Source organism: Choloepus didactylus (assembly GCF_015220235.1).
Source record: "Choloepus didactylus isolate mChoDid1 chromosome 25 unlocalized genomic scaffold, mChoDid1.pri SUPER_25_unloc2, whole genome shotgun sequence".
In the NCBI taxonomy this organism is placed as follows: Eukaryota; Metazoa; Chordata; class Mammalia; order Pilosa; family Megalonychidae; genus Choloepus; species Choloepus didactylus.
Window position 1 is genome coordinate 1,629,821 of NW_023637607.1, and position 21,766 is coordinate 1,651,586.

At 38.4% G+C, this 21,766-nt stretch overlaps 1 pseudogene; it reads right to left on the reverse strand.

Moving 5' to 3' along the window:
• Window positions 1-7,554: 7,554 nt before the first annotated feature.
• On the reverse strand, window positions 7,555-11,799 carry LOC119525534 (annotated as a pseudogene).
• Window positions 11,800-21,766: the final 9,967 nt, after the last annotated feature.

The following is a 21,766-nucleotide window of genomic DNA, read 5'->3' on the forward strand; positions in this document are numbered from 1 at the left end:
TTGGACAGCAAACACCCTTTGTCCTAGAGGGTGCCACTGTATCTTCCAAGGCCATTTGATATAAAAATGTCCCTGAAAAGATGGTGCTGAAAAAAAGCTGACATTGTCTCTGGTCATAAAACACGCAGAAATGAAAGATACCCATAGAACCAAAGTGCCCCTTTGCAGCCAAGGGACTGTCTGATACAAATCAGCCTAGGTTTAGAGAATGAATTAGAGACATTTAAATTAGCCAATTATATACCCAGACTTTATAATTATGTATTTATAAAAAGTGAATTGCCTATATATGTATTATATACACACATATGTACAAATAAGACTTTCCAAGCAATAAAATCATTATTTCTAAAATTTACTAAGCAGAATAAATGAAACAACATACTGGTGGTCGTCTGGAGCTGCTACATACGCCAGAAAATGTCATACTCTTTTTTATTTTTTTAATTAATTTATTATTTATTTATTTATTTATTTTGAAATAAATTCAAAGTTATAGGAACAGTTGCAAAAACAATACTAAACCCATACAAAGAATTCCATCATACCCTGACCCCCCTCCCCCGATAGCTCAATCCACCAACTTTAACATACTGTCACATCGCTATTTCTTTCCCTCCCTATCTATCATCCATCATCCATTGCTCTGTCTTCTGAACATGAGAGCTAGCTGCACACATTCTTGAACATACACTATAATTCACGTATACTCTTCCCATGAACAAGAACATTCTTTTATGCAATCCCATTAAGTGCAGCTATGAAGTACAAGAGATTCAACAATGATACAAAGCTTACATTCTATATTTCCTTTACCTTATGTCTCAACTGTGTCCCTTTGAGCCACCTGTCCTCTATCCTCCAATCCCATCCAAGTTATCCTTGGCATTCAATCGTCATCTATTTAGACTTTTTTTTTTTTTTCAGTTGTGGAAACATATATACAGCCTAAATCTTCCCATTCCACCCCCTCCCTAGCCTTCCATTAGTGGGATTAATCACATTTTGAATGTTGTAATGCTCTTTCCCACCATCCATTATTAGAAATTTCCCTTCACCTCAAACAGCAACCCTACACTCATTTCTTAACTCCCCATTGCCCCTTCCCCCATTTCTCTTAACCCAAACCCTACATTTCATCTCTATGGGTATATTCTCTGATAATTTCTTTGTGTTTGCTGTGGGGGTTAAAATTAACCTCTTAAATCCATATCAATCTTGTTTTTTTTTTGATACCACCTTCACTTCAATAGGACACATAAACTACTCCTCCATTACCCCACCTTTATATAGTTGTCTAAAATTACATATTTTACACTTGAGTTCAAAACCACTGATTTGTCATTAGAGTTCGTGTAATTTATATCATGTAGGAAGTAAATAGTGGAGTTACAGTTCAAAAATTACTGACTTCTATTTGTAATCCATTGTGGTTGGAGAATGTGCTTTGAGTATATTCAATTTTTTTTTTTTTTTAATTTCTTGAGGCTTGTTTTATGTCCCAGCTTATGGTCCTTCTGGAGAAAGATCCGTGATCACTAGAGAAAAATGAGTGTCCTGGTGCTTTGGGATGTAAGGTACTATATATGTCTGTTAAAATTCTCTATATCTCTTTTCTCCTTTCTTTGTTTCTCTGTTGGTAGGGCTCCCTTTAGAATCTGAAGTAGGGCAGGTCTTTTATTGACAAAGTCTCTGCATTTGTTTCTCTGTGAAAAATTTAAGCTCTCCTTCGAATTTGAAGGAGAGTTTTGCTGGATAAAGTATTCTTGGTTGGAAGTTTTTCTCTCTCAGAATTTTAAATATGTCATGCCACTGCCTTCTCACCTCCATGGTGGCCACTGAGTAGTCACAACTTAGTCTTATGTTGTTTCTTTTGTATGTGGTGAATTGCTTTTCTCTTGCTGCTTTCAGAACTTGCTCCTTCTCTTCAGTATTTGACAGTCTGATCAGAATATGTCTTGGAGTGGGTTTATCTGGATTTATTCTATTTGGAGTTCGCTGAGCATTTATGCTTTGTGTATTTATATTGTGTAGAAGGTTTGGGAAGTTTTCCCCAACAATTTCTTTGAATACTCTTTCTAGACCTTTATCCTTCTCTTCCCCTTCTGGGACACCAATGAGTCTTAAGTTTGGATGTTTTATTTTATCTATCGTATCCCTGAGATCCATTTTGATTTTTTCAATTTTTTTCTCCATTCTTTCTTTTGTTCTTTCATTTTCTGTTCTGTGGACTTCTAGGACACTGAGACGTTGTTCATCTTCCTCTAATCTTGAATTGTGAATATCCAGAGTCTTTTTAAATTGGCCAACAGTTTCTTTTATTTCCATGAGATCTTCTATTTTTTTATTTACTCTTGCAATGTCTTCTTTATGCTCTTCTAGGGTCTTCTTTATTTTGCTTATATCCTGGGCCATGGTCTTCTTGGTGTCCTTTAAATCCTTTGCCATGTTTTTGTCCCTCCATTGTAGTTCTTTGATTAATTTTGCTAAGTACTGTGTTTCTTCCGATATTTTGATTTGGGAGTTTGGAGTTGGATTCTCCATATCGTCTGGTTTTATCATATGCATTAAGATTTTCTGTTGTTTTTGGCCTCTTGGCATTTGCTTTGCTTGATAGGGTTCTTTCAAGTTGTAAAAAAAAAGATACCGATCTAATTTTCCAGAAACACAGTTTGTTGGCGTAAAGTTTCTCTAACTAACCAGCAGATGGCATCTGCGAGTCACCTATACACCTCCAGTCAGTTCTCCCCAACTGTGTCTCTGTGGTGTGTGGGGAAATGATTCTTGTGGGGTTCAGTTGGAGAACTCAGTTTGGGTGCGTTGCTGGAGCCGTCCGCCCTGAATGTGGGGCGTGTGTATAGGTGGCCAGGGAGGAAGGGTAGTTTTAATATTCAAATCCCCCAGGTTCCTGGAGATTCAAGGCCGCCTCAAGAGTCTAAGCCTTCATTTCAGTTTTGTCCCAGATTTTGTTACTGACCCACATACCACTGGCATTGACATAGCGCCCCTGGGTTTTCCAAGTGGGCCCCCCTTCTCAGCTGTGATCTTCCAGGACCTCTGCTGAGGGAAGGCTGTGCACGTCATCCCTCAAGCTAAGCCTCGGGCTGCGGGGCCATGCAGGGATGCTGTCTGCCTGATGCAAAGATGAGCTATAATTCTTGACTAGTGTAAGTTCTGAATGAAAGGCAGGCAGTAAAGCTGGGCCCCACCCCTTTCCTCTTTAGAGAAGATGGATGCCTTAGGGGGAAGTCATTAGCATTTCAGTGGTCTCTCTCTGCCTGTGCCACACCCTTGTCTGGGTCACGGAACTGGGAATTCAAAATGGCCGAGGCTTTCTCCACTGAGTTGAAAAAGGAACAGAGCTAGTTCGAGGAGACCCTCTGGCTTTCCAAGGTTAGTCATCACCCAAAGCCTCTGTCTACTTGTTGGGGATTCGCACCTCATAGTGAGCAGTTCACACTCGCTAATTAAAACCCCAGTTGGAGCTCAGCTGAGCTATATTTGCTTGCTGGGAGAAAACTTCTCTCTGGCACCACGAGGCTTTGTAACTCGGGCTATGGGGGAGGGGTCTCCCGATTTGGATCTGCAGTTCTTACTTACAGATTTTGTGCTGTGACCTCGGGCATTCCTCCCAATTCAGGTTGGTGTATGATGACTGGACGTTCATGTCTGTCCTCCTGCAGTTATTCTGGATTATTTACTAGTTGTTTCTGGTTTTTTTTTTCAGTTGTTCCAGGGGGACTACTTAGCTTCCACTCCTCTCTATGCCACCATCTTAGATCTCTCGCCATGTTCTTTTAATCCATTCCTGTGGGGGCAGACCTATTGAGGGTAGGAGCTTTTGATTAGGTTGTTTCTTTTGAGATGTGACCCTGCCCATTCAAGGTGGGTCTTAATCCTTTACTGGAGTCTTTTATGAGAGGATAAAAGGCAGAGACTTTGGAGAGAACTTAGAGAAACACCCTGGAGATAACTAAGAGAGAATCCACAGATGCTCAGAGAGAAAGCCACTAGAATCAGAAGCTGAGAGCAATGAAACCTGGGAGCAAAGGACCAGCAGATGCCATGTGCCTTGTTATCTGACAGAGGAACCTGGATCTAGCAGCCTTTCTTCAGAGAAGGTATCCTCTTGTTGATGCCTTAATTTGTACATTTTCACGGCCTTAGAATTGTAACTTGCAACTTGATGTATACCTATTGTTAAAAGCCAACCCATTTCTAGTATATTGCATTCCATCAGCTTTAGCAAACTGAAACAATACTTATTAAAAGACTAAGCAAAATGTGGTTTAGAGAACTGTGCTTACATCTTTAAGAAAGGGTGTTTTTTGGGGAAAATTTCATTGCATAAAGCCAGCTTTCCCAAATTTTGTTTTTCAAATACAAATCCCAGTAGCTGATCCTTCATATTAGGATTTATGGTCAAATAATTTGGGGGCATGCTTTATAACATGTACCTCTTGTCAAGAAGTACTGCCATGATAAAACTGGTTTGATTTTGTTTAATTCAATTTTATCAGAATTAATTTGATAATGAGCTTTTGGGGTGTGTGTGTGTGTGTGTGTGTGTGTGTGTCAGTGAGTGTGTATTGGGGTGGCCAACCCTTAATATCTTTTTCTGAACATATTTAAGGAGTTGCCACTTGAAGGTGATCAAGATTTACCAGGCTACTCTTTCCTTATTCAGTACAGGTTATTTAAGGTCTTGGAATGTACCTCTGAATTTGATTTATTCTGCACATTTCACAGTCAAATACTACATTTTTATTGGGCTTGATTATCTGGAAATGTCATTATCTTATTCTCAGTGTCCTTCTGCTTTCTCTGATGTATTCATAAGGTCAGTCCCTGAAGTTTAATTTTCATATTGATGAGGAAGTGTACTTAATGTTAGAGGATTGATTACAATGAATTTGAAAGCAAAATAGGGAAAATCTATTCCAATCAATGAATTTGCTTTTCAAAATATTCTAGAAGTGAAACTGCAAAAGGGTAAACATGATACGATCCTCAATGCTGTTTTCATTATACTTTATTTAAAAACCAGCCTTAATAATTATAAAAATTATAATGCTCTTAATGAAACTATTATTCAAAGGAGATGCTAAAAGTAGTAAACCCTGACATTTATGTAGATATGTCAAACTATTTAATAATTCACAGTGAAAATAAACATCCATGTGTACTCTTTGCACTTCTAAAATATATCTGATAAAAACACTCTGAATTAGTTACTGCAAAGTACTCTGATTTTACTATAAATTAACTTATGCCATTTGAAAGTCTTTCCACGTAGCTCAGTTTTAAATAGGTTAATTTTTCCTCTTGCTCAGTAAAAGACAATACTTACTACCTAAAAGAAACACAATAATAGGAAACAAGAACTGTTTATTTTATTGAAAAATTTCTCATATATGTTGATGATTTCTTTTTATATTTTCTTCCAATATTTTTAAAAAAAAAGCTTTATTGAGGAATAAATACATAATGAAACTCATCAATTTTAATGTATGGCTAAGTATTCTACTGTATGGATATGCCATTTATTTATTCATTCACCACTTGATAGACATTTAGTTTGATTCCAGTTTTGGGCTATTACGAATAAAGCTGCTATAAACCCTCAGACATTGTCTTTGTGTGACATGTATTTTCATTTTTCTTGGGTAAAAATGAAGGAGTGAGATTGCTGAGTGCTATAGTAAGTGTACTTTTAACATCATAAGAGGCTGCAAAACTCTTTTCCAAAGTGGTTGTAGCAAGTTTTATTCCCACCAGCATTGTATGAGAGGTTGGCTAATCCACACATTCACCAACACCTGATAGGTTAATCTTTGTAATTCTAGCCAATATATTGTGTATGCAATGGTATTTGTCTATTTCTAGATGCTCTATTCTGTTGCATTGATTTATATGTATTTCTTTATACGTACATCACACTATCTTAATTACTAGAGCTTAATGTAACAAGTTTGGAAATCAAGTAGTAAGTTCTCTAAGTTTGCTATTCTTTTTCAAAATTGTTTCATTTTGTTTTGTTTTGTAGATACCGTTTATCAAGTTGAGGATGTTTCCATCTTTCTGTAGTTCACTGAGAGGCTTAATTATGTGTTTAATTTTTTCAGATTCCTTTTCTGTATTTATCAAGATAATGAAGTGGTTTTCCTTTTATCAACCTCTTAATATGGTTAATTGCATTGAGTTTTGAATGTTGCATTCCTAGGATAAATCTCACTTGGTCATGATGCATTATCTTTTTACGTATCGCTGGATTTGACTTGTGAACATTTTTGAAAGAATTTTTCCTTCTATATTTATGAGAAACATTGAACTGTAGTTTTCTTTTCTTGTTTTTATTTTTTTTTTCTTTTCTTTTCTTTTCTTTTTTTTTTTTTTGGTCTCATTTTGGCATCAGGGCAATGCTGGCCTTAGGGAAATGATCCTACCTCTTCTATTTTCTGGATGTCATTGTGTAGAATTGGTATTATTTCTTCCTTAGCTATTCAGTTGAATTTAACAATGAAACCCCTAAGGTTGTGGGATAGGATTCAATTTCCTCAACAGATATAAGTCTTTTAAGGTTATTTCTTCTTTAGTGACTTTTATTTTTGTATCTTTCAAGGAATTTTTCAATTCTATCTAAGCTGTCAAATTTGTTGGCCTACATATGTTCATAATGTTCATGGATGTAGACTTTGATTACGTCTCCTTTAGTTTGCAGATATAAAAGTTGTCCATGTAAATTTTCAGCACCATTTTATATGTAAGTGATTAATTCCACTTTAGGAATTAGTCCCCACTTTGAAAGATTGCCTCCTCCCCTTCTTAAATGTCATTCTCCAAACCTTAATTTTCTCATGAAAGAATTTCCAGGTTATAGACTTGAATTTATTTTCTCTTAATTAAGAGTTTATGGAAATAGAAAAAGGCTTCCTTAACTCTAATTAATTCATTCTTCATTAAATTGGTTTTACTATATTACAAGGACTTTAATTTTACATTCCTGCCATCCTCAAGAAGACCTTAAAGCAAATTTTTTTTTCCACTTTAAATTTTGGTTAAAAATTAAAACCTCTTTTTATCCTTTATAAAAGGACCTGGAAAAATAGGTAAAATAGAGTAGTAGTGTGAAATGGGAAAAATTATCTAATTGCCAAAATCAGCCTTTGATATAAGCAGCTGATTCTTCTCTTTGGCCTTGGAAAATAAACCTGTAACATGCTTTAGGAAGAAAGGGAAATGGCGATCCAAGCAGGAAAAGAAACAAGGACGTCACCCTTAAAGAAATCTAGAACAAACACAGTGGTAGAGAAAAGAAATGATGGACAGAACTAATGTGACACCTGTGCTGTAGGAGTCAAAACCCAACACCATGTCCCTAGGGAGGTTTGGAGAGTAAACCTATTTCATGCTGTTGCAGCTCAACCCTTGGCAAAACTAGCTTTGTGCAACCTTCAGGCATTCCTTCTCTGACGTGATCAAACAGAAGGCTCAAGAGAACTGAATTCTCTTTTCACTTAGCAGGGACCTTGCTGATGGGAGAAAGGTGGTATCTTACGTGATTATACCAGTCCAACACATTGGAGACAGCATTTTCTCTAGAAAATAACCAACAGGCATTTTCAGATTCCTGCCTTGAAGAGTATGAGCAGCCTTTTCAAAGGTGCTTCTATAACCACTTGCACTTGATAAATCAAAATTTGTAGCTTTACTTGAGGAAATCAGCTATGTAAACAGGCCCATTTTAGAAAACTTTTTCACTCAATCATTTCGAGTATGAAACCTAGTGATTTTTGGCATCAAAGGTATTTATTCAAATTCTTTTGATACTGTACCATAAAAAAAATGAGAGTAATCTTGCTTGCTGTCCTGTTTTTACTAGATGATAAACTATTTTCATTTCAACTTCTCACAGCATTGCACTTAAAATGCCCTTAGGTATTACTGGGTAAGAGCAGCTGTAGCTTCCCTGCTAAAACCTTCCATTTTGGCTTTCTCTTATGTCACAGGAGAACTAAAAAGTCTTATGACCTGCTACCAAGGGGTTAGTTATGCTTCTTTGGGACTCAGATGAGAAGAAATGGGGAATTATCAGTTAGTCATTAGAAATAGAAAGCTAATTTAGTCAAATGCCTGATCACATCATTATTCATTTTAACTAGTAAACCCATGTTGAAAGAATTTCTATGTGACATGTACTGTTACTTCAAGGACACAAAGAATAAACAGAAAGTTCCAGCTCTGGAGGAGCTTGTAGTCTGTTTTCACATGACTTTCAGATACTATTGGTAGAGCGGTTAAGTGCTGGGAGAGACGTAGAGGAAACCTCAAGAGCACTAAGGAGAGGCCCAGTTTTCTGAGCAAGGCCATGCCCCAGCCATCAATAGAACATCCATAAAAATACTTCTCACATCCTTTACTATCACTACAGTGGAGTAAAGCCCTAAAATCCGGCATTTACCTGTTTCTGCCATCCTCCTGTGTAGGAATGTCATGCAAGAGATGGAGTGGCTGTATCAATGTCCCTGTAGAATAAAAAGTAGACAAGTCTCAGTTTCACAGAAGAGTCTCTTAAGGATACTGGATCCAGAAATTTGTAAAGACATTAAAAAATATTTTTATACTCTAATTTTTCTTTTCTTTGTAAATTAGCAGTTTCACTTTGTTGTTTTTGTTTTTGTTTTCCTGCTCATAAATGACTGAAAAAACGGACACCCAAGAGGCTAATACAGCTCTTGCCTAAAAGCAACATCAAGACCACTGAGTATTTGTACATCTCTGGGCCAAGAGTTACTGCTCAAAATCTCTCCCTTCCCTGCACTGGGAGAGGGCAGGAGGATGGGTGAATCTGGGACAGAGGAACAAATAACCATCGTCTTCGCTCTGCCATCAGGGCTCTGAGGCGGCCCACCTGCCTCTGCCAGAGCCCGCAGCTCTGAAATCCTAAGGCATTCTGGCTGTAGGTGTGTTGGGGGAACATGCCAGCCTCGGGTTTCTTGAGGGCCCACGTGCCAGCCCAGGGGGTCCTTGGCCCGCACCCTCTTCCCACGCAAGCCTCAGGGAGAACCAAGCTTTTTGCTGGCCCGGCAGGGCCAACCTGGGCCCTGGGATAGGAGGACATGGTGGAAGGTGCGGTGAAGTGGGCTGGGGTGGGCTGGGGCAGCCTCTCACCACCCCACCCATCCCCTCTTTAAGAGGGTGTCTTACCTATTGCCAGTCCTGAGGTCCAGCCGTGGTCTGGTGTGGCCCGAGTCCCGGCTCTGAGGCTGGCAGTGAGGGGAGGCGGCAAGGGTCGGCAGAACGGTGGCTGGGGCGGCCCACTGCTTACGTTTGTCCCCAGACTGGGCGGCCGGGCCTGGGGCCTGCAGCCTAGGCCCTGTAGTGGGGGGCTGGGGACGGCCCTGAGGACAGGAGAGAGCCGGCTATTTCTGGGAAGGGCCAGTCAGGAACCCACCCCAAAGGGGGGCCGACTGTGGCCAACTCAATCCAGAACCCTGCTCCCAACAGGGGGCCCTCGGGTGCCAGCCTACGAGTCACCAGCGGATCCTGTGGACGGGGAAGTTCAGGAGTGGGAGGGGTGGCTGCGGGGAGGCGTCCGCAGTGTGCAGGTGCACAGGCGGGTGGGTGGGGCCAGTGCGCAGGCGTCGGAAGGCCGCGGGGCGCTCCTGGGGATGGCTCACGAGGCTTGGCTAGGCAGGCAGACGCACGGGCTTGAGGGCGGTGGTGGGGGAATGCACAGCAGCCCCAGCAAGCAGCTGCGGCCAGGGGCGGAGAGGGTCCCGGATGATTTGCTAGTTCACGAAGTCCTGGCTGTGGTTCCTGGCATCAGGGGCTTTATCCCCTGTGTCCCAGGGCATGAAGCCCGCAGATCGCCCCTTCCTCAGCTCCTCCAGCTCAGGCCACCGCCAATGGCCTTCACAGACGTGTTGGCCAAGAGTAGGTGGCACACGGTGCAGTCCGCCAGCCCTCCACGTTGGCGCGGATCTCCTGCAGCATCTCTGTGTTACCCGTCCCTTCTGCAGTCATTCTGACAAGACTTGACTGTCTTGAAGATGGGGCGGGACTAATTGTCTGGAGGGATAGTAAACTTCCTCTGCCCTGGGAGACCAGCAGCCCGTTCAGGCCCTGGAACTCAATGGTATCTTCAGTATTCATGCTTTCCAGGTACTGGAACATCTTCTTTCAGTGGGAAATGTGGGAGGGGTGTCTGAAAGTAAATCGTGACGACCAGGTCCACGAAGCCTTGTTGTCATTGCTGGAAGGCGTAGGGCCGGATGATCAGGTTGCCATGGATTTGAGCCAAGAGGGGCTGGCCGATGGGAAGGCCCAGGATGTGCTGAGACGACAGCAGGGTGAAGAGGACCTCCTTGTCCATGAGCCGCAGCAGGTACTTGATGTCTGGGTTCTCGAGGGTGATGGCTGGGGCAGAGTGCTGGAACAGCTTCATGATCTGGCTGTAGAGGGACCAAACTGGGGAGACGCACCAGGGGCCTCACGTGTTCGTCTGGGCCGGGGTCCGCTGCTGCCATTCTGACCTTGGGGCCGTCGCTCCCAGGCCCCCGGTGTATTCTTCTTTAAATGCGATCAAACTGTTACTCTTCATTTGAATGCAATACAGAATACTGAAATGTTTTCCCCTTGATTTTTTTTTAACGAATATAACCAGTAATTCTACTTCTGAATCACATTACAACTGATTATATCAAGTTATCTGTGAGAACAGACAACTTTCTTCAGATAAAGATGACCAGAAGGTTTTGCACAATAATAAAATAAGATTGAAAAGTCATGTTTACAAGTGACCTTGCAGGCCTGGGAGCTATAACAATGTGTAATTTTTTTGAGGAAGCAATTTGAATCCTAGGCACTGTGAGACTGCTGGGGCCAGGAAGTTAACTAGAAGTAAGTCTAGCTGACCATCCTAACTCTGAATACCTCTCTGCTTTTCCTCTACTGGTTATATGGAAAGTAGCTGTCATTACAGTGGTTGGAGAAAACATTTAATTTTTTTCAGATATAACATTTCTTTATATAGAGAATTTATATGCTATAGCACTGCCTATTAATATTTGGAAAATCTAATCTTAGCCCTTTTGAATGTTCAGAATTATTATGTGTCTTAGGATACTTTGGTTTCTCAGAATCAAGTTATCAAATACTTGAATTTTTATCTGTCCCCAAATCTTAAGTTCCTTTAGCAGTGTCTGCAAAGACAAGGTACACGTGGGAAATGTTGCTTGACGGCAGTGGTTGGAAATTGTTCCACTGAAGCTGGCACTTTTTAATTTTAAATAGATGAGTAGATCTCAGAGAAATGCCATCTGGAAACTTGGATGATCTGGGTAATCTTGTAGGTTAATTTAGAAATTAATTAGGCTGGTAAAATTTTCCCCAGTTCTTTTCAGGTTTGGCATTGTTATTAAAGCGCTGATGATTCTGCAACATAAACTTACACATTTCTCTACTAGAGCAGTTATATGACTACAGAGGTGCTATTTTCTATTCTTACTAATTCTTTCATGTTCTTTGAGTTCAGTATGACTTCCTTTAGGTCTCAGATTATGGGTCAGGGCTTATTTGTATTCTTATTATTTGTGAAACAATTATTACAACAATACCAAGAATTGCTGTTAGGAAAAAAGAAGGTTGTTCTAAGGGTGCTTTGTTGTTATTTGTATGTAACATTATCTTAGCCTTTAAAATGGAGCAAGAATTCGAAATTTAGTCTCTTGATGTAAGATTTCTTTCATCTACGTGGTTGATGGAGGACAATTCGCTCTTACTGGTGAATTTTGTCATTCTCACTGACACTTGTAGTGTGGTATTATGAAAATCTAATGTGTCAGCTGGCAGTCACTTGCATCTCCTCAAAAGTGAATGCCTTTAATAGGAGCTGTTTTGCTATTAGGGATGGCTTTACGTTATGGGACCAGACTCTAAATGCCAGTGTCTAATCTATCTTGCAATTAAGCTTGCAGCAACAAGATGGTACTGCCTAGCTATATATGCTAAATTCCTTGCATAGGTGGTATTACAGTTCTACTCTAAATAAAGCAATCAATCAATATTTCTTCTCTGTTTACACTCCAGTCTTCAGAACTGCTTGTTACGCTAGCTAGATGGATTTACTTAGAGCAGTGAAAAACATTCAGCAAGTCCATCCAATTTCTTGATTTATTTGCTATTGATGCATAAAATAAGCTTGTCTGTGAAATAGCCAGGTTGAAATTGCTGTTCTCATGCATTTTCATTGTTATTATTTGTCTAGACTGACTCCTTAGGGTCAAATTAAAACTCATTCATCCAGAGCTACATGAGTGACAATAGATAGCTTCTTCACTTAAAATCAGTACCAGTAGTATATTTGAATAAAACTGTTAAAGAATCTTAAATAATATCTGGATCTACCAAATATTCTAAAAGTAAATGTGAAGGAACATCCATATGAATTGTTCATCTTAGAAACTTGCTTAGAATTTGACATCTAGATTTTATCGTCACTGAAAATGAAGGGGAATTACCTGTAAACCTAAGAACTCAATGGCAGTATATGTGGAATTTTCTAGCGCTAAAGTAATAATGGTGATATTTACATTTTGTATTGCCTTATGATTAACTGAATACTTTTGCACATGTAATATGTCTTCTGATACAACATCTCAAGATGTTTTTAAAATAAACTATTATCCACTGATTTGAAGACTGGATAATTTTTTTAAAATTCTGAAAGACAGCCATGATTCAGAGACATTTGAAGCCCTACGTGCCTTCCCAACCTTTAATAATGCAAAATCTTTTGAAAAAAAAATCATATCTAAGTCCCATACTTTTTACAAAAATAACTTTTCACAAAATACCAAATGTAAAAAGAGGGTCTTTTCAAAGGAAAAAAAAATATTTAGTCAGTATATTACTTCTTCCAAAATACTCTTTTAAGTTTTTAAAACTAGTATTTAAAATGAATGTTTTAAACATCATTTCCTATTGTATGCAGCTTAAAAATAATTCTAGCCCAAGATCTTCATTTTATAAATGAGAAAAATTAAGATGTACAAAGTTAAGTGATTTTCCCAGGGAGCTGAAATTAGAGCCCTCACCTTATTACTCTCAGTCCACTCTTTGTCTTTCCCAAACCAAACCTCTTTAATATAAGCAATGCCATGGTTTCTACATATGATTTTATAGTGTATGGCCAGTCTCCAAAGGTGAAACATTCCCATGACAAATATTCTACCTAAATTAGTGCCTCCTTTCTCTAATGGTGATTCCTGTTACTTGCTCGTCTTCTCTTTACTTTCCTTTTCTGCTTTCTCTCTGTTCTTCCCTTTGTAATGTTTTGCATCACTGAACAATTTGTTTTGCTGGTTATACTGTTCGGTTATAAAGTCTTTGAAGATAGGGAAAATCTTTAGGGAAGGTCAGCTGAATTAGGCTTTGTATGTTAAAAAAAAAGCTGGTACAGAACTTTAGACTTTCCAAATAACTCTGATGCATGAAGGCTTGTCTTTCATGTGCTGTCTCCTGGAATCTTTCAGACTTGGGTCCCCAGTTTTGCCCTTGTCTTTTACATGTGCACTTAGTAACACAGAGGAGGCAAAAAAAGGAATAATACATTAACTTTTATTAAAAAAGGAATTTAGATCTTCAAAATATTTCTGTTTTGCACAAACTAGTTTAGGGCATTTTGTTCGTCTGAGTTTAAATAGTATAATCCACAAAAATTGAAATATTCCCAACTTCTTACTGCATCTGTTTTGGTACCAGCATTTAAAGATAAAATAAGAAGAGTGCTAACAGTCAAAATAAATTGCAGTGTTAGGCAATGACTTTTGGCTTTTTGGGGGGTCAAGAAAAGTGTGTTTTTGGTTTCAAGAAAACTGAGTGGATCCTAAGAAGTTTAAGGGTGCTTGTCTGTTTTTTCTTGTTAAGCATGCATAGGCTATATGTATATTTTTTTTAGGATAAAATATGATTTGACAATTAAATAAGTCATTTGTATTTGTAGAAGACCCTTCTCCATCTTGATATACTTATCCACAGGAATCAAATGAACTTCACCTAATAGTGGGGTAGAAAGGAGTTCAATGTGGTAGCCATGACAGTAATTTCTTCACTATTGTGCCACTTCTGAGCCTACTCAAAAGAAGAAGCCAGCTGACATGGAAAGCCAATGGGGTCCATACAAAGGGGCCTCTCTTTTGGGATTTTAATTGTCCTTCCTTTCAATTAATCTAAATATTCTTCCTACATTTCCAAATACCTTTCCTTTGGTAGCTTTGAATAGCTCTTACAAATGCACGTTCTTATTCAGAACACTGTCTTTTATTTTTAAAAATTACTTTATTTTATTCACCTTTTTTTTATTAGAACGGTTGTAGGTTTGCAGAAAAATCATGCAGAAAGTACAGAGTTCCCATATTACAACCCCCGCCCAACAGTGTTCCCTATTATTAACACTTTGCTTTAGTGTGGTACTTTTGTTATAATTGCTGAAACAATATTATTAAAATTATACTATTAACTGTAGTCCATTGTTTACATGGTTCACTGTGTTGTACAGTTCTGTGGTTTTTAAAAATATATTCTTATTCTGGTAACATATATACAGTCTAAAATTTCCCATTTCAACCACTTACACATATGCAATTTAGTGGTGTTAATTATATTCACAGTGTTGTGCTACTGTCACGCCATCCTTTATCAAAACTTTTCCATCTCCCGAAACAGAAACTCTGTACCCATTAAGCAATAACTCCCTATTCCCTATCTCCACCCTGGCCCCTGCTAACCTGTATTCTAAATTCTGACTCTGTGAATTTGTATATTCTAATTATTTCATATAAGTGAGATCACACAATATTTGTCCTTTTGTGTCTGGCTTATTTCACTCAAAATGATGTCTTCAGGGTTTATCCATGCAGTAGGAAGACTGTCTTTTTATTTAAGGATTTGAACACTATTATTTTTTTATCTAGAAAAATATCCTCCTTTTATTTAAGAGTTTTGATCAGAAACTTGAAACATTCTATATCTCTTATTACCTTTGGCAATAAAATTAAGTCCGAAGTAAAAGAACTGAGAAACACACGCATATACATTTATCAAAGATCTTGAGTAGCACACTTTAAACTTTTAAGCATATACATTTTTAAAAATTGTTTTCTATAAATAGCTAAAGGGAAAATTTTTAATGTATGAAAGCTCATAGTCATCTGTCTCACCCACTGCTACTGTCATGAGAAAGAGAACAGAATTTGTCTTGGAGGATTTAGCTTATGGGACATTCCCCTTCTGAATTAAAAAATGGCAGTAGATTTTTGCAAACTATGATATGGGTGCTTTAAAATAACTTGTGTCTAGGGGAACATGATTCTTCTAATCATCATTTTGAAAGTATACTTTAATTAATAATAAATCAATGCGTATTGTCATAGACTAAATCTTAGTCCAGATGGCAAAAGTTTTTAAGAGTCTCTGAGTGTGTAAGCTTTGGTCAAACCACTCAACCTGCCTTTCTATGGGTGGATACAAGTGGCATAGACCAACATATAGCTCATGCCACTGTACCTTAGTGGTCAGTGAAGGAACTCTGTTCTTTCAGATTGAAACGAAATTAGCATGAGCAATCATTCCATGCATGGTTTGTATAAAGTTCTAACGGAGCCCATATGAAGATTTTTTTGATCTCTTAGGGGCCTTATATTTTAACAGTCACCTTTGGATATATTTCTGCCTCTGCTGAGCTATTGTTAGTCATTCTTCACTTTTTGGATATTTCTGCATCTCAGTAATGATGTTGACATGAAGAAACATGAATCTTTTTCCTTGATTCTCCTTCCACCTCAAAGCTACATTACTCTAAGTTTATTGATAAAATAGACTTTTACTAAAGGCTTGTGGTTTGCATTGATGAGAGGGCTCATCATCATACTAGTATAGTAAACAAAATAAAATCATATATTATACAGTAGATAGAATCACAATAATGATTCACAAATATATGGAAATTGAACAACAAACTCTTATACAACCAGTGGGACAAAGGAGAAATCGCAAGGAAAATTAGGGAATATCTTAAGGTGAATGAAAATGTAAGCACAATATATCAAAACTCATGGGATGCAGCAAAGACAGTTCTGAGAGGGGAACTGTCGTGGCTCTAAATGCTTACATTAAAAAACAAGAAAGATCTCAAATCGGAGACCTAATCTTGCAATGGAAATAAATCTAACCAAGGATGTAAAGGATTTGTACCCAGAAAAATACAAAACATTGCTGAAAGAAGTTAAAGAAGACCTAAATAAATGTAAGGGCATTTCTGTGTTCATGGACTGGGAGACTAAATAGTGTTATGATGTCAATTCCACCCCAAGTGATTTATAGATTCAACACAATCTCAGTAAAAATCCCAATAGCCTTCTTAGCAGAAATGGAAAATCCAATCACTAAATTCTTATGGAAGCGCAAAGGGCCCTGCATAGCTAAAACCATCTTGAAAAGAAAAACAAATTTGGAGGGCTCACACTTCCTGATTTCAAACCTTATTGCAAAGCTACAGTAATCAAAACAGTATGATACTTTGCCATGTTTTAGCATGAATCAAAACTTCATTGCTTTCTACAGTTAAATATTATTCCATTTCTTGTATGTACCAAATTTTGCTTATCCATTCATCCACTGATGGACACTTGGGAAGCTTCCACCTTTTGGTTATTGTGAATAATGCTGCTATGAATACAACTGGTGTGACCAGTTTGCCTTCCCACCTCTCAGTGTTCTCCTTTGATTTTCTCATGCATTTTTTCTAGTTTATAATTGTACTTAGCAGGTGAGAGTAGTTTGGGCCATCTCGTCTGGAGTGGAAGTCTCTTTTGTTTGATTTTTAAAAGTTGGATTGTTAGATTCTTAAAAGGTCCTTTTAGCTACCACAAAACATGGGGTTTTTCACTGGCCAGGTCATTCCAGGCAATGTCTGGACTCTTGCCTTCTTTTATCCTTCTCTATTTCTCTGCTATTCTAACCTAGGTTTTCTAAAGAACCACAGCTTCTCACTTGGTTATAGAGAGAATTTTGCTAACTCCAGCTACTAAGCTATGACTCTGCTCCAAGTCCCTTTGTCTATCTCAGACCCATCAACAGACTCAGTTGAACAAAGGGACCTTTTGCTACTTTGGGCAGTTCAAAGATAAGCAGAGACCTTGAGCAAGAGATTTTTCCTTTCAAAGTATGTGACATTGACTGCTTTAAATAGCATCTTCTCTCACCTCTGTGTATTAATACAAAAGTAGATGGAGTATTTCTGCTCCAGCTTTTGACCAAAACCTGTGATCTCCTTAGAGTTTGGGATTATTTCCCTTGTACCTATCAAGGTGCCAAGCACAGAGAAGGTATGTAATAAATGTGTGTTAAATGTGGGCATAAAAGGGAGGCTGTTAGACTGTTAGGCTCTATTCACTGTGTGAATAGATTCAGTGTGACAATAATAGGTCTGGAGGACTCTGAAAGTTCAATCAATTCATCTTTTCGCTTCTGTCCAAAAACACACAACAGTTAACTAGCCATCTAGTCTGATTTTCAGTACTTTAAAATAAACGATAACTACAGTTTCCTTCAGGGATCCATTCCAGTGTTTAAGAACTCCCATTGTCAGCAAGATTCTCTTTATATCTAGCCTGAATCTCCCACATTGCTTTCTTAAATCTTAGCAGATAGACACATGTCACCTGAGTTTGAATGGTTTTTACTTCTTTAATTACTTTTGAGCAAGTATTTACATGCTAGCATGATTATCTTTCTATGCATCGGCTTCCAGGCTCTCCTTTATTAGAGGGCATATGCATTTATCTGTTCTCATCACTTGACTCAGAACTATCAGTGACCTGATATTGGTTCCTAACTGTGTTATATTGATTGCATTAATGGTTCCAGTTTATACCAGTGTTCTCTGGAAGTGCCCCCCCCCACCCCCACTGACCCTGGGCTCAACCGTGTGACTTTCTTTAGTCAATGGGACAGTAGCAAACTACATGCAAGCAAAGGCCTGAAAAGGCTCTTGCATGTTCATGTCACTTTTCTCAGATCTCACCTGGAGAATGTGCCCAGGTTAGGGTGCTGGAGGAATAAGAGAGCCACGCCAGCCAACACATCAGCTGACCACAGACACATGAGGGAGCTCGCCAAGGCCAGAGCTGAGTCTGGCCCAGATCATCAGAAATAACTGCCCAATTACCTATATACTGAAAATTAATAATGAGTGGTTTTTGTTTCAAACTATTAATTTCTAGGGTGGCTTGTTGGCAACAAATACTAATGGATACTCTCCCTAGGAGGGACTTCCTAGCTCTGGTGGAATTTGACCTCAGCAACTGGTTCCCCTTGCTGCCTGTGAATCACATAAGCTTCTTTAACTCTTAATCTCTTACCTCTTAATGAAGCCTGGGAACTTACTTCATTGCTTTTTTCTGAGTCATCTACCAGTATAAATTACTTTGGGTTACCCGCCTGGCCTCTGACCCCTTGCTCTTTGTTGCCCCGATTCTGTATTTTTACCTTTCTATATGTTTATCATGTACCAGTGGCATCTCCCCATGTTTTGTTATTCCAGATCCTATTTCCTTGCTTTGTCTTTGAAATATTGCTAGAACATTCCTCATTCCCACAGAACTGATGCATTATTGTGCGACTGTATTTAGAGTTATAACTAAAAATACTTGAGAGTAATATTGCCCCCTGGGAGTTAGCTAAGATAGTTTGAACATGCTGCTAAGGAGTCCAAATTTGTAGGCTTAGTGCCCATATGGGCCACTAGATTTACACAAAAGAAATAACTGTTTCATCTTATATCATGCTCTTAACCAGGTCAGAAATTATTACAAATATACAACCCGTCACAAGGTATTCTAGGCTAAAGAGTGTGGGTGGCTTAGGGCCAAATACAGCCAATGTTAAGACCATGCAAAATGCACATCAGTGGTTATGGGGCAGGAACAAATCTTTATCTGAAGATAGTATAGCTCATGTAAGTTGCTTGTGAAGAAAAACCAAGAATCAGTCCATATATAATTGGTAATCAGAGAAAGAGTCCATTTGGCATATCTGTGCTTCATACAATAACCAACAGAAACATTTTTTTGGTATTACTTTGTATGGCACTTTTTTGGGGTATATAGAATACTTTCAAATGACTCAGTTCTTTGGCTCTTCTTCTTAGATTTCACTACTACATGGACTTATTACCAAATGGTGAGTGAATTCAAGTTTCTGCTGAGAACTTAGCTCAATAGGAAGATAAGCTTGAGTTACAGACAGAGGACTAGGTCTCATAAGAAACTTGGGGAATTTTATCCATCGCCTTTTAGCTCCATAATGCTTGGGGGATAACAAGGTTTTGTGTGTTCTTCTTCCTGTGGAAAACAAATAGGAGGGAATTTAGAGGTAAATAACTATAGTGATAATTGTAGTATTGCTTTTTTTAAAGAAGCAAGGGAGAGGCATTTTGGCTGGAGCGAATGTTCCTGTAACTGCTTCCCACTGGTATTACATGTTTCCTTTGACTCTAGGTGAGCAGAGGTATTCAGAGTAAAATCAATGTGATAATTTTTTTTAGAAAGGGTGTTCTATAAACAGTTTTAAAAGGGTGTTCCTTCCACAAAGAATATACTCCAAGAGATGAAACTGCCCACTTAAAGGAATCAAAGAAATGGGCAGAGTTTTTTTATATGGTGAATTTTAATATAATTCAGTACTGAATTATATGACCTTCAAATGAACTTCATGTTTCTGCTCAGTCACCTTTGTATTCCTCTCTTGTTGATTTCTCACTTGTTTCAGAGTGCTCCACTTTCCTCTAGCTTCAGTGTCACTTATCTGTCTCAGAAATGACATTGTCACCACCAGACTGGAAGACTGACTCCACCAGGTACGGAACCCCTCCATGTTAAGTTGACATAAACTTTTTCTCCCTAATCTGCTCTTAAAACCCTTATTTTTTAAATTCCCTCTTAATCTTCTTGTTTCTGCCATAACTTCATCCTTTAGGTTGAACCCTTTCTGATCTTATTTTCATTGAAACTAATTAAACTAATTAAACTACATGATCAAGGTAAAATAATGACCTTCTAGTTGTGAAATGTAGTGACCTTTTCTCGATGTTCATTTTTTTTGAGGCTTCTTGAATATTTAACCCTCTACCACTTTCTTGAATCATTCCTTTGTCTTTGGCTTCTGTGCTAATATGTTCTGACCACTTCTTATCTAGGTATTTTGTGACTCTTCTTTCCATCTGCCTCTAAATGTAAAATTTTTTTAAAGTTAAGTCCTTGGCCTTCTGCCTGTCTTTTTGACACTTTCTTCCATAATTGCATTCTAGAAACCCTCAATCTCCCCCAGCATAGGACTATAGTTCCAACCTATTACAATGAGCCTACCCCATCCATGCTTCAATATCTAGGCAGTTCATGCTGGCCTCGACAACTGTTGAATAAAAAGGAAGTCATTTTTTCAACTTTAGTATTTCGTATGACATCATGTCACAAATGATAATTTTTTTATGGAGTTTTTAAAAATTCAGTTTTATTCAGATATATTCACATACTATACAGTCATCCATGGTGTACAATCACCTGTTCACAGTGCCATCATATCGTTGTGCATTCATCACCCCAATCTATTTTGGAACATTTTTCTTACACCAGAAAGAATCAGAATAAGAATAAAAAATAAAAATAAAAAAGAATACCCAAATCACCCCCCCATCCTACCCTATTTTTCATTTAGTTTTTGTCCCCATTTTTCTACTCATCCATCCATACACTGGATAAAGGGAGTGCGATCCACAAGGTTTTCACAATCACACTGTCCCCCCTTGTAATCTACATTGTTATACAGTCATCTTCAAAAGTCAAGGCTACTGGGTTGGAGACAAACACAGTAATTTTGTCTATAACTACGATATTATGAGGTGCATATATTTTGTGATTTAAACTTGTAACTACTCCCCTGAAATGACCAAATTCAAAGGTCTATGACTCTTCTCTTTATTGTAGGTAGATGAATCTTCTGTTTTTAGATGTACTCACATCTATTCCAGTTTCTATTTCTGTTCAGTGTGCAGTTAGGAAAATGACTCACTGACTTTGCTTCATTTCTGGATGCTAGGAGAACTCTAGAGAGAAGGCTCAAAATTAAATCGAGTTAGATTCAAGTACTGACTTTTCAGCAAATCAAAGAACTTTGATGAGTGGTTTTACTTTGTATTTCCACTCTGGCTCTTTCCCATAATCATCCCCTTTCTTTAGTTCAGTGTTGTTAAATCCATAGCCTCTGGAGTTGAAAGTGTGCTGGAGGAGACATGGATATTCATGGTGGCCCCACGTGGTTCTTGGCAATAGATCCTTGGTGAAGGCAGGTGGACCACAGAGCTTGACAAGGCAAGTCATCAGCAAGCAATGTGACTACAAGTGGTCCAGTTCTCCTTCAGGCTTCTTATGGGCCTCATCACACTTTTTCCTAGCGTTCAAGGCTGTGTGGAGAAATCCTGTGCGCAGATAAACTCCTAATAGAGCTTTTATTCTTCCAATGGGTCTCAGCTTCTTGCTTTTTATGTCAATCACCCCGAGCACCGAGAGTTGCTTTAGATGGTGTTGCTGCACACTGTTCTGCTTCTTTGTCCTATAAATATGAAAAGTACATATGAAAAAACTCCTGTCATCCCACAGATCTTGTGTTCAAGAAATACTCATGGTAACCCCAGAATAAGCATCAATGA